The following is a 13545-nucleotide window of genomic DNA, read 5'->3' as shown; positions in this document are numbered from 1 at the left end:
TGTAGGCATTACAGAAATAAAGCTTGGATGCTTTTGTTTAAATTCACTAACAATTAAAAGGGAAGGTACAATAGCTTAGACAGAAGAAAAATTCAAAGAGTGGTAATACTTTTTTTACAAATTAGCGCAATGACCCCCAAAAGTACGCTGCAAGTTTGTGGATCGTGTTTTCGAACAGCCATTTGAGCAGCGTGACTCATGTGATATCCTCCCTCCTTGGCCTCTTTCCATTGTCCACCAAAAATTAGTGACGAAAATCACACGAGAAGGAAACACATCAGGCGGTTTCGGTTCCTGACATAGAAACACGGCTTGCACCACTATGGATGCAAAGCTCTAAAACTACAGGTGTTTTGACTCTGATGTTAGACAGGATCAAAGACCATGAGGTGACTCTTTCAACAGTTTCATTTCAATGAAGTGGGAGGTAAATATCTCCTAAACATTTTCCTAACATTTACATTTCTTGTGAGCCTGATTTTATCTCTTGATATCAGAGCCCTGGCATGTGAAGTGTATTTCTATGTTTTAAGGGAACTTTTAAACTTAATGATTTTCACCATTATGGATCAATAATATAATTAATCTATTTCCCCCACTGTGGCTATACTGAACTTAAAAACACTAAATCAATTAATCTGTTTTCTAATGACTGCATTACTTTTTGAAATACTACATTGGTTTTATTTTTTTTCGAACATGTATATGTGTGTATGTATATGCACATATACTATATATACACCCACATACACTCTATGTATATACACATGTCTGTACCTACAAATATACATACATACTTACTATACGTGTGTATATCTCTATTGAATATATACACTCTGTACACATATACACCCCCACACAGAAATCTATAGAAAAATGTCACCTTCACATGTTCAAAGCAATTCCAAAGAGTTCAAAACCCAGGATTTGAAACACCAATCCACAGAAAGATATGATATTTAAAATCACAAAATAGTTCCATGCACTGAGACAAACCAAGCCACACAAACCTGTACACAGGCACATGACTGGAAGGGAAGCAGGCTTTCTTCATTAACTTTCTATAAACTCCTGACATAAAAGTGAAAAATGAAACGTAAATGCTATCCTTTTTTAGCTCAACTGTTAAAAAGCCAATTATCTACCTGTGAATGTATGTCACATAGGATTCTTTGAAGACATTTCGTAATCAGAAGTGAGAAACCCTGAGCACCTGGCATCCGACCATCATTCTATCTGTTGAAACTGCTAATAAAACAGAAACCTGAAGGGCATTATTCCCGTATCTAAGGCGACATTGCTGTAATTAAAGAAAACCTGCGCATGAGTTGGTGGAGTCCTGTCTTGCGGAGTCCTCCGTCCTCGCCGAGTGGGAGGGTCACACTGGGAGAGACTAATAAGGGCAGAGATGCGTCCCCCTTCCCCACTCGCAGGGAGCTTATTCGGGCCAGTCCTCGGCGGTGCGGCAGCTCTGCTCGGACTCCACTGCGCCTCTGCGGGGGTCAAACGCACGTTCAAGGTAAGCCGCGCAGCTTTCTGGCCGGTCCTTTCACTTCATCTCTCGCACACATGCCGATTCTATGTCATCTGCTCATGTTTCTGGTCATTAGTGTGCATCTGCTTCTCAAGAAAATGTAAAAACTGTGCTACACATGTAAATATGTTTTGGTGGATGAATAATACACACCTGCAATTACGCATTCGCATAGGTAGCTTCGTGATGGGACCAAAAACGTTTGGCACGATGTGGCCACTTTAATATGCTACATACAATGTAGTTCGTTTTCATACGTTCACATAATGCAGGCTATATACTTTATACTTTTGGTCTAGGTGGTTTTTCTGGCTCTGTTTGTAAAGCGGAACTATGAACACTGCTGATACGGGTGAAAACAGACATCATATACAGAATAAAAATATCCACAGTGTCAGGTGCACAAAACAAACTTCAAATAAAGATTCATGCTATTAGATATTAATTTTTAGTCTATGTCTAGAGATGTTACCCTGGAAAGCGAGGAGGCAGATTCCGGTGCCTCGCTATCTGGTCACTGTTACTTATTCGATCTGCGGTATTTCTCCCAAGTGCGACTTCCCGGGGGTCGCGGGCGCGGGATCCCAGGATCTGGCCTCCCCCGGACCCCTCTTGCCCCGCTCGTTCCCGTGCGTCCGGCCCTGAGACTAATTACCCTGCAGCAGGCGCAGCGCGTCCGGACCGAGCACCACCGCCGACCCAGCCATCCTTGCAGCAGCCGCCGCTGCAGGAACGTCCCGGTCCGGTGCTCAGAACGCAGCCCCGCCGCCTTTGCACGAGATCCAGCCGTCACCGCCGCCAGTGCGCCAGCGTCGGCGCCGTGGCCGCGAGAAGGCAGGCGGAGCTGCGCAGCCCAGCTAGGTCGCTGCGGGTCCCGGAGAAGTTTGTTGGCAGGGAGCCAAGCGCGCCACCGCCACCCCGCACACTAGCTCCTTCTGAGCAGGCTGGCGTGTAAGCAAAACCTGCTCCACTTAGGTTATTGGGGGCGGGAGGAAGCAGGGACTCAGTGGGCAGGTGAGCTGGTGCACAGGCCAGCTTATGGGAGCCTCGGAGAGACGCCGATTTGTATGAGGATGGCCAGGCTTTCAGAAACACAGTGTCAGCCTCAGGGGATGGTGGGCTGGAAATAAAAATGAGGAGAACCCAGAATTCATAAAATGCTTAGAGTTTTAATTCAACCATAGAGGAATTGCAGCAGTGAGTGACCTTGAACCACAGCTTGAAGTTGGGAACTGGAAGGGTAAAAGAAATAATTGTGCTGCCTCCTTCCACCCTCCAATTCCAAGACGTCTTGGTCCCACCTGTTTGGAGGACAAATCTGAGGAGAAATAAGATGGGAGGATGGTCAGGATGCTCAACAGAAATTGGTATCTGCCTGATCATGGACGGCATGAAATAAAACCACTCCAAGCCCCTCCTCCACCTCAACCACCACCACCAAAAACAGAGACAGAGCGGCAATGGTGCTTCTCATTCTATTCAAATCAAGCACTACACTTCTCTCTGCTCAAATGTGTGATCTTTCAGCATTTCCTGGCTGGTGCCTGGTGAGAAAGCTGTAGGACCCTCTCTACGTAGAGATCCTTGATAAGTGCCTGCAAAGGAGGAGCTGAGACGTTCCGTTGTTCAGATGGTGCAAAAGCACCTAAAAGCCTCTTTCTGAGAAGGGCTGAAAGGATATTCTGGGCTAGGAATATCTGTTAGAGTGGAAAAAAGGAAGGGTCATCCCCAGGGATGGAATAATTTATTCTCTCCCCAGTGTGTAAAAAATGGAGAAAGTAACTGGTAGGTGCTTCCATGACATTTTGTCCAGCCTGATTTCTCAAACTGAGATCTAAGTGGAGTGTCCAGTGAAAGGTGGGCACAGGTGGGCGGTAGAGCAGGGAAGTGAGCTTGAACCTGATATGAGGCAGAGCAAAAAAGTGAAAAAATCAAATGTGATTATTATTACAATTTGGACACTATCTCTGAATCTGAATCATCATACAAGGAAACTATCTAAAACAGATGGGAGCCCATGATATTCTCCAGAAATGGAAAATTTCCATCTACTTTCTTTTTCTAGTTTAATGTGTCTTGCTGCAGCTTTAGTTTATTTTTTCACCCCAGCAGACAGAAATGCCCAGTGAGCACACAGAATGGATGGTTTTAGAGGCCAGAGAGGATATGGAAGTAGAAACTATGGTTGTATAGCTAACTGGTGTCATAAATACAAATTCAGGTGAAGAATGGGGGGAAAAACAGGAATGACAACTAGCAGGGCTAGGGAGATGCTAATATATAACCTGACAAGGATGCTGGAAAAAAAGAGAAAGAATGGGACTGGAGATGGATTATTTAAGGCAGGCCTTGTTGAGGACATATATCTTAAAGAGGCAGAGAATAACAAGGCTTAACAGAAGGGAGCAAGAGGGAGGACATTCCAGCCATAAGGAATGGCATGTGTGAAGGCTTAGAGGTGGGAGTGAGTCGTCATGTGCCTGGTAAGACAGAGAATCCAAGCTGGGGTGAAACCTGAGACAAAGAGAGCAGATAGCACCTGCCAAGAAGAGACTGGAAAGGAGAGGCTAAGAGGCAAGGGGCTCTTTAGGTTATTTTATAGGCATGTAGCAAGGTAATCAGTCAGGGAAATAGCATAATGAGTTTTGAAATTGATAGAAAGATGGTGAATGCAAGAGTGGAGCCATGCATCATGTTTATGATCTCTGTGAAAAATCAGAGATACTTGTTAGATTGTAAGATTATTAGATCAAAAACCTAATAGAGCACTTCATATGAAACAATTAGTAAAGGTTAATAAATTGGGGAAAACTGTACATATAGATTAATTTAAAATTTTAAGTGGCGTTGGATCATTGACATAAATATGTCTGTGAAAACTGAGCTAAAGAATTGAAATCTGAGAAAAAAATGTAGGTCAGTCACGATGGTTGAAATTGAGAGGACTTTACATATAGTTGATGGAGACAACTGTAGTTCAAAGAAGCAAGTCAATAAAACAAACGAATTGTTGAGGACAGAAAAAAATAATTAAGCATGCTGACGGGGACCCTGAAGTTAGAGACTCCATGGGAAGTAGGTACTAGTTTTGAAGTAACAGGAGAAATAAAGTAGAACTTGGATAAAAAGTGATACAGTTGACCAGTTTTAGAGGAGTAGAAACATTAAGAACCAGGAGATATGTTTTCTGTGAAGAAGAGACCGACTTTGATAATGTTTTTTTGTCCCACAAAGTGACTGAAATTATGCTCATTGAGCTTCCTTTTAGTAATGTTTTCTGTATTTGTCTGTACTTTTTCTCTGCACCCATGTCTTTCTATGAATATTAAGTTCCTTTCTGGATATATAACTGAACAATTCCAAACTTGCATTTGTTTAATTTTAAGCCAAATGTATAATGATCTTACAAAATTGGTCAAATGAGTACCTACTAAATGCCAAGTTTAAACAAAATCCAGCAGATAAGTTACAGTGTTTTTCTCCAAGATAATCAATATTTATAGGGGACAGAATGCACACAACTTGTTACGATGCAATATAGACCATAATGAAGCAGGGTTGGACACCAAGCTCTGTTGCATCCCAAGGCAGTAAGCAACAACCTCTATCTGTGATGGTTCTCAAAGATTTCACAGGGGCGTTTGAACTGCATGTGGAAGGCAGAGTAAATGTTCACCAGATGGAAAGATAATTAAAAGGACATTCCAGCAGCCAAAACAGCATGTGCAGAAGCCTGACATGTTTTGGGAATGGTGAATAATTTGATGGAGTACAGTTCATTTGGAAGGAAGTAGCAGGGCCTGAGAGTGAACGGATGAGTTGAGACCTCACTGTCAGAGAGCCTTGAATGCCTTTCTGAGGTGTGAGCAATGAAAAGCCACTGGGTGACTTTGGTAAAGCAGAACACTAAGGTGATTAGATTTTCAGTTTAGAAATGTAAATCTTGAGCAGCAGGAGATGGAATTAAGGGAAACAAGATGGGAAGAAAGGAGTCTACTTAGCCTGTTGCACTTTCTAGATTAAAAATGGTAAGGGCATGAACTAAGACAGTATTAGTGAGGATGAGAAAATTGGTTTGGATTCCAAAGACATTTTAAAAGTAAATTTGATAAAAATTTTAAATTATATTTTATTGATTATGCTATTACAGGCATCCCAATTTTCCCCTTTTGTCCCCCTCCACCCAGCACCCCTACTTCCTCAGGCAATCCCCACACCATTGTTCATGTCCATGGGTCATGCGTATAAGTTCTTTGGCTACTCCATTTCCTATACTGTACTATACATTCCCATGGCTGTTCTGTAACTACCTATTTATCCCCTTGCCTCCTCACCCATTCCCCCACAACCCCCTCCTTTGATTTTTGCATTGGTTTGCAACAATCAAAACAGTCTCCATATCCATGACTCTGTCTTTATTCTTCTTGTTTGCTAAATTTGTTTTTCAGATTCAATTGTTAATAGGTATGTATTTAGTGCCATTTTATTGCTTATAGTTTTGATCTTCTTTTTCTTGGATAAGATCTGTTAACATTTCATATAATAATGTTTTGCTGATGATGAACTCTTTTAGTTTTTTCTTGTATTTTCTTTATCTGCCCTTTGATTCTAAATGATATCTTTGCTGCATAGAGCAATCTTGGCTGTAGGTCCCCACTTTTCGAGACTTTGAATATTTCTTGCCAATCCCTTCTAGCCTGTAGTTTCTTTTGAGAAATCAGTTGACAGTCTTATGGGAACACCCCATAGATAACTAACTTGTTCTCTCTTGCTGCTTTTAAGATTCTCTCTTTATTTTTAACCTTTGGCATTTTGATTATGGTGTGTCTTAGCGTGTATTTGTTTGCATCCATCTTGTTTGGGTCTCTGTGCTTCCTGAACTTGCATGTCTATTTTCTTACCATATTAGGGAAGTTTTCTTTCATTATTTTTTTCTTTTTTTAAATATATTTTATTGATTATGCCATTACAGTTGTCCCATTCCCCCCTTCACTTTCCTCCATCCTGCACACCCCTCCCCAACCATTCCCCCTCTTTCGTTCATGTCCATGTGTCATAAGTTCTTTAAATTCTGTATTTCCCATAGTATTCCTGCCCCCTCTGTCTATTTTTTACCTACCATCTATGCTACTTATTTTCTGTATCTTCTCCCCACTTCTCCTCCTCCCACTCCCCTGTTGCTAGCCCTACATGTAATCTCCATTTCTGTGGTTCCGCTCCTGATCTAGCTGTCTTCTTAGTTTGCTTTTGTTTCAAGTGTGGTTGTTAATAACTGTGAGTTTGCTGTCCTTTCACTGTTCATATTTTTTAATCTTTTTTTCCTTAGATAAGTCTCTTTAACATTTCATAAAATAAAGGCTTGGTGATGATGAACTCCTTGAATTTGACCTTATCTGAGAAGCACTTTATCTGCCCTTCCATTCTAAATGAAAGCTTTGCTGGATAGAGCAATCTTGGCTGTAAGTCTTCGGATTTCATGACTTGGAATACTTCTTTCCAGCCCCTTCTTGCCTGTAAGGTCTCTTTTGAGAAATCCACTGACAGTCTGATGGGAACTCCTTTGTAGGTGACTGTCCCCTTATCTCTTGCTGCTTCTAGGATTCTCTCCTTCATTTTAATCTTGGCTAATGTAATTATGATGTGCCTTGGTGTGTTCCTTCTTGGGTCCAAGTTCTTTGGGACTCTCTGAGCTTCCTGGATTTCCTGGAAGTCTATGTCCTTTGCCAGACTGGGGAAGTTCTCCTTTATTATTTGTTCAAATATGTTTTCCACTCGTGGCTGTTCCTCTTCCCCTTCTGGTACCCCTATAATTCAGATGTTGGAACCTTTAAAGATGTCCTGGAGGTTCCTAAGCCTCTCCTCATTTTTTAAAATTCTTGTTTCTTTCTTCTTTTCTGTTTGGTCATTTCCTTCTTCCTTCTGGTCCACTTCATTGATTTGAGTCCCAGTTTCCTTTCCATCACTATTGTTTTCCCTTCATTTCCCTCCATTTCAATGCATTTCCCTTCATTTCAATCAGTTTAGCCTTCATATGTTCCTCTAATTTGTGGCTAAAATCAACCAATTCTGTAAGCATCCTGATCACCAGTGTTTTGAACTGTGCATCTGAAAGGTTGGCTATTTCTTGGTCACTTAGAATTATAGGCTCTGGGGCTTTGAGCTGTTCTTGAGTCATAATGTTTGGTCTTTTCACACCTGTTATGTATGAGGGGCGGAGCCTTAGGTGTTCACCAGGGCAGGGTGACCCAGTTGCTGGGTCGTGATGCTGTATGTGGCGGCGGGGTCAGAGAGGGAAAAAAATGGCACTTTGCTCCCCTCCGCTCTCTCTCAGATTTCTGTCCCCTCTGCAGCTTCCCACAAGCAAATTGGCCCCCTCTGGTGCTGGTTCCCAGGTGTGTGGGCCCATGTACTCCCCAGGACCCTGTGGGTCTCTCTAATGAACTCTGTGAGCCTGGGAGCCTCTCCTGGCCCCTCGACCCTGAGAAAGTCTTTCCAGTTGGTGCTTTTAGGCTCTAATTCCCATTGCCGGGGCCCTAGCCTGAGTGGTCTGTCTCACTGTTCACTCCTTCGCTTGGTTTATCTGCACGTGAGTGTGTGACCGCAGTCAGCCAGCCGCCCTGCGCCCTCACTGGGTCTGTTCGTTGCCACCCCACGCCTGGGATCCACCAACTGCCTCTGTCTCCGCTCCTGGGTCATGGGACCAAATGATCTTTCCAGCCTAACCCGCTCTGCCACTGACTCTGCCCCTCTTACAGTCTGGCTGGGTGGTTTGTTGTTGTCGGACTTCCTTTCATACAGTTCAACTTTCACTGTTTTGGCTGTTTTGTTTTTTTTTTCTAAAACTTAGCTGTCTTTAAATTTAGTTGTGGGACGGGGCACAGTGTTTCCACCTATGCCTCCATCTTGGCCAAAAGTGTCTTCTTTCATTATTTTTTCAAATAGATTTTCAACTTCTTACTCTTTCTTTTCTGTTTCTGCCTCCCTAGTGGCTGCTTACACTATCCTCATTTTTTCGATTCTTTTGTTGTTGTTGTTGTTCTGATTGGTTGTTTTTTGCTTCCTTATGTTCCAAATCATTGAGTTGATTCTTGGCTTCATCCAATGTACTGTTGTTTCTCCGAAAATTGTTCTTTATTTCAATTAGTTTATTCTTTGTTTCTGGCTGGATCTTTTTTGTGCTGTTGAGGTCCTCACTAAGTTCCTTGAGTATCTTTATAACCAGTGTTTTGAACTCTGCATCTGATAGATTGTTTATATCCATATTGTTTAGTTCTTTTGCCAGAGTTTTGACCTGTTTTTTCATTTGGCCTGTTTTGACCTGTTTCTTTGTTTCCTCATGTTGGCCACCTCCTTGTGTTTGTTTCTATGTATTAGGTAGAGCTACTATGACTCTATGTCTTGGTAGTTTGGCCTAATGTCGTAGGTGCCCTATAGGGTCCAGTGGCACAGCCTCCCCTATCACCCAAGTTGGGTACTCAAAGTATGTCATTTGTGTGAGCTGAGCATACCCTCCTCTTATAGTTGAGGCTTGGTTGCTGTTGGCAGATCAATGGGAGAGATTTACCCAGACCAGTTTGCTTCAAGGACTGGCTGTGACCACCAACCACCAACCTTCACCCTCCACAGAGGATCAGTTATACAGGGGCAGGGTGGTGGTGCTCTGCCATGCTCTATAGCTATACACTGGGTGTTCAGGCTTTGGGGCCTAAGTGATGCAGATCAAGGTGAGTTCCCATCTGTATTCTGCCTGGGGCCCCCCTGCATGAGCTGTCAAGCAATCTGAGATGGCTTCTACTTGTGCTGGGCTTGGAGATCCCCAGACAAACCCAGGCTGTGAATCTATACTGTCTGCAACTAGTGCTGGGCCTGGCACCACTTAGCTGTTGCTTGTTTGATAGGATTTAGGAAGTTTTAAGCATAAGCCAAGACCAACCATTCATGTTGAAAAGTCACGGTTAACTGGTTGGGTTGACCTATAAGTTGGGTTGGGACAGAGTCTCAGGGGATAACCATGGTGGGGCAAACAGTGTTGGCCAGGTTGATGGAGTCTCAGATATGGTACCCACTTGCCAGCTCTGTGGCTCTGTGGGGAAGGGCTCAGAAAAGGTACAATGGCCTATGCCTGCCTTTCTGTCTTGGAGAAAGCTGTCCCCCAGCTTTCACCTTGATGTCAGACACTTCAGTTCCTCCCTGTATGCCACTGGTGCCCTTCAAGCTGCTACCCCAGTGCTGGATCTCAGGGGGAGAGAGTCTGAGTTGCTCTGTGTGGGTTCTTTAAGGGGAACTGCTTGGGACTCCAGAAGTTTCTTCCATTGACTCAATCTCCACTGGATTTGGCAGCCAGAAGTAATGTGGACTCAACTTCCTGGCACAGGATCCCTTGGCCGGGAGGCCTGGTTTGGGGCTGGGACGCCTCACTCTTGAGATATCCCTCCAGAATTTTCATCCACCACACTTGGATGTGGGACCAACATATTCTGCATCTTGGCCCTCCTACCAGTTTGGGTAGATGTGGTTTCTTTACTTCCATAGATGCCAGAATTTCATTCAACTTGATTTCTGATGGTTCTGAATGATGGTTGTTTTAGTTGTAACTTTGATGTGTGATTTGATAAATTTTGATAGAAACTTGATATGGAGGGTAATTAATGATGTGAAGATGATTTTGAAATTTCCTTTTTTTTAAAGATTTTATTTATTTATTTATTTTTAGAGGGGAAGGAGAGAGGGAGAGAAACATCAATGTATGGTTGCCTTTTGTGCGTCCCCTGCTGGTAGTTAGCCTGCAAGGAACCGGCCTGCAACCCAGGCATGTGCCCTGACTGGGAATCAAACCGTGATCATCTGGTTCACAGGCCCGCGCTCAATCCACTGAGCTACGCCAGCCAGGGCCCTGAAATTTCTTATATAGATCCCTAAGTTAATGATGTTGCCCATAATTAAGATACAAGGTCAAAAGTTATCTGTAGAGTATAAAGAAGGCAGAAACCTTGTCTAAGCTGTGAAAGATTTCACAAACCAACTTCAGTTTCATTACCACAGTCATTGAAAAAAAAATCATGAAATAATACTATATCTAGTCCTAAACTCAGAGGATATTTTCCTGTTGTTGGCTTGGAGTTTTAATTCTGTAGTTATGACCTTGCAGTTGGTTTTCTCCAATAGTCTATAACTCTAGTGTAGCTTTACAAAGGATAGTTCCTAAAGATTGGTAAAAGAACAGAAGTAATACACCTGCTGTTTTTGCTTACCTACAAGATGTGTCACTTTATGACAGTATGGCCAGATTTTCTTGGTGTTATGTATAGGCATACTGGAATGTAGTGAAGATGATTTGATTTAAAAATTGACCTTCTATCCAGCCACATCATATTTCTGTTTATAATTAATGTTCTGAAAACATGGGTTATTTCTGTCATTTAAAAAACCAAGCCTACTTAATTTTGAGAGTTGCTCAAAAAAATTTTTGTGTTGCTCATTTAATGGTTTATATAAAGCAAAGCATTATTCCCTTTCCATTTTTCCTCTCTTTTTCTTCTTTGTCTTTTTATGTTGTTTCTATTTTGGTGTTAGGTTTAATACTCTGATCCTTTGTGTAATACCAAATTTCAAATATGCAGAATAAGCATTATTAAATGTTAGGTGGCATAGCAGTAAAATTATTCATGTTTCCTGGGAAGATTTGGTTTGTTTTATTTTCAGATGGCTCCTAACCATCTCATCTAGCAAGCCCACCATTCCATCATTTTATCTGCTTATTCTGTTTTCCTTTGCTTTCTAGCTTTTGTCTTTCAAAGATAATGTATGTGTATGTTTATTTTTGGTGTTCCTGACCAAAGTGACACCCGGAATTTCCCCTAATTGTCTCACTGCTGGATCCCCGATGACTACTGTATCCCCAATGGCACACAGTAGACATCTAATTCTATTGATGGAATGAAAAACTAAGGTTTACCAATATCCCCTTCTGTCATTTTTTGTGCTCTCTATACACAAACATAGATTAATAAGGAATTTTTAAAAACCTATGTCCTAATTCAAATATGAGTTAGAGAATAATGTATTAGAGCTAGAAACAGATGAGAGCCGGGCCTTTAGTGAGCTATTATTTCTTTGTTTTTTAATATATTTTATTGATTATGCTATTACAGTGGTCCCATGTCCCCCCTTCATTCCCCTCCACCCTGTATACCCTCTCCCACCCACATCCCCCCCTTTAGTTCATGTCTATGTGTCTTAAGTTCTTTAGCTTTTAAGTTTCCCATACTATTCTTGCCCTCCCCCTGCCATCTATACTACTTATTCTCTGTACCTTCCCCCTCTCTCCTCCTTCCACTCCCCTGTTGCTAACTCTCCATGTGATCTCCATTTCTATGGTCCACTCCTGATCTAGCTGTCCTCTTAGTTTGCTTTTGTTTTAGGTGTGGTTGTTAATAATTGTGAGTTTGCTGTCATTTTACTATACATGTTTTTTTACCTTTTTCTTAGATAAGTCCCTTTAACTTTTCAGAAAATAAGGGCTTGGTGATGATGAACTTCTTCAACTTGACCTTATCTGAGAAGCACTTTATCTGCCCTTCCATTCTAAATGTAAGTTTTGCTGGATAGAGAAATCTTGGATGTAGGTCTTTGGATTTCATGACTTGGAATACTTCTTTCCAGCCCCTTCTTGCCTGTAAGGTCTCTTTTGAGAAATCAGCTGACAGTCTGATGGGAACTCCTTTGTAGGTGACTGTCCCCTTATCTCTTGCTGCTTCTAAGATTCTCTCCTTCATTTTAATCTTGGGTAATGTAAGTATGGTGTGTCTTGGTGTGGTCCTCCTTGGGTCCAACTTCTTTGGAACTCTCTGAGCTTCCTGGACTTCCTGGAAGTTTATTTCCTTTGCCAGATTTGGTAAGTTCTCCTTTATTATTTGTTCAAATAAGTTTTTCATTTGTTGCTGTTCCTCTTCCCCTCTGGGACCCCTATAATTTGGATGTTGGAACATTTAAAGATGTCCTGGAGGTTCCTAAGCCTCTCCTCATTTTTAAAAATTCTTGTTTCTTCATTCTGTTCTGGTTGAATGTTTCTTTCTTCCTTCTGGTCCACTTCATTGATTTGAGTCCCAGTTTCCTTTCTATCACTATTGGTTCCCTGTGCATTTTGCTTCATTTCACTTAGTGTAGCCTTCATTTTTTCATCTAACTTGTTACTAAAATCTACCAGTTCTGTGAGCATCCTGATCACCAGTGTTTTGAACTTTGCATCTGATAGGTTGGCTATCTCTTTGTCACTTAGAAGTATTGGCTCTGGGGCTTTGAGCTGTTCTTCTGCTTGAGCCATAATGTTTTGTTCTGTTCACACCTATTATGTATGAGGGGCAGAGCCTTAGGTGTTCACCAGGGCGGGGAAACCCAGGTCGCTGGGTTGTGATGCTGTATGTGGGGGTGGGGTCCGAAGGGAACATTGGCGCTTGCTCCACTCTCTCCTGGATTTCAGTCCCTTCCACTGCTTCCCCCAAGCAAACTGAGCCTTTCTGGTGCTGATTTCTGCGTGGGTGGGCTTATGTGCATTCTAGGATCCTGTGGGTCTCTCCAACAAACTCTCCGGTGAGGCTGGGAGTCTCTCCCTGTGCCTCAACCCCCACAGGTATTTTCAATCAGTGTTTTGAGGCTTTATTTCCTGGTGCCAGGACCCTGGGTTGCCCGGTCTGTCTTGCTCCCCAGTTATCTCTGTGCGAATGTGGGACCGCTGCCTAGTCAGCCAGCTGCCTTGCACATGGTGAACCTCTTCTCAATCGCCGCCTTGCTGGGTCTGCCTGTTGCCACACCATGCCTGGGGTCTGCCAGCTGCCTCCTGGGTGCCCAGGGTCTACCCAGTGCCGTCTTGCGCACCTGGGGTGCCTTGCGCACCTCCTGTCATCGCTTCCTGTGCCTCAACCCTTCTCTGCTCAGCCACCTGACTCCACCCCGCCTACTGGTCTGGATGAATGTGTCTATTTTAACTCCTTGGCTGACCGACTCCCATACAG

At 42.8% G+C, this 13545-nt stretch overlaps 1 protein-coding gene across 1 annotated transcript in view; it reads left to right on the top strand.

The window, feature by feature from the left end:
* The first annotated feature begins 1439 nt into the window (after positions 1 to 1439).
* Positions 1440 to 13545, top strand: part of COL19A1 (collagen type XIX alpha 1 chain) — a 341924-nt gene continuing 329818 nt past the window's right edge. Inside the window, exon 1 of the mRNA XM_037034331.1 lies at positions 1440 to 1519. The gene's annotated coding sequence lies outside the window, so the exon portion shown is untranslated. The remainder of the gene's footprint in view (positions 1520 to 13545) is intronic.

The sequence above is a fragment of the Sturnira hondurensis genome, unplaced genomic scaffold (assembly GCF_014824575.4).
Source record: "Sturnira hondurensis isolate 20B ecotype Veracruz unplaced genomic scaffold, ASM1482457v3 Scaffold0022136, whole genome shotgun sequence".
NCBI classification, from domain to species: Eukaryota; Metazoa; Chordata; class Mammalia; order Chiroptera; family Phyllostomidae; genus Sturnira; species Sturnira hondurensis.
Note: the sequence above shows the minus strand (reverse complement) of the source record. Positions and strands in the feature narration are given on the sequence as shown.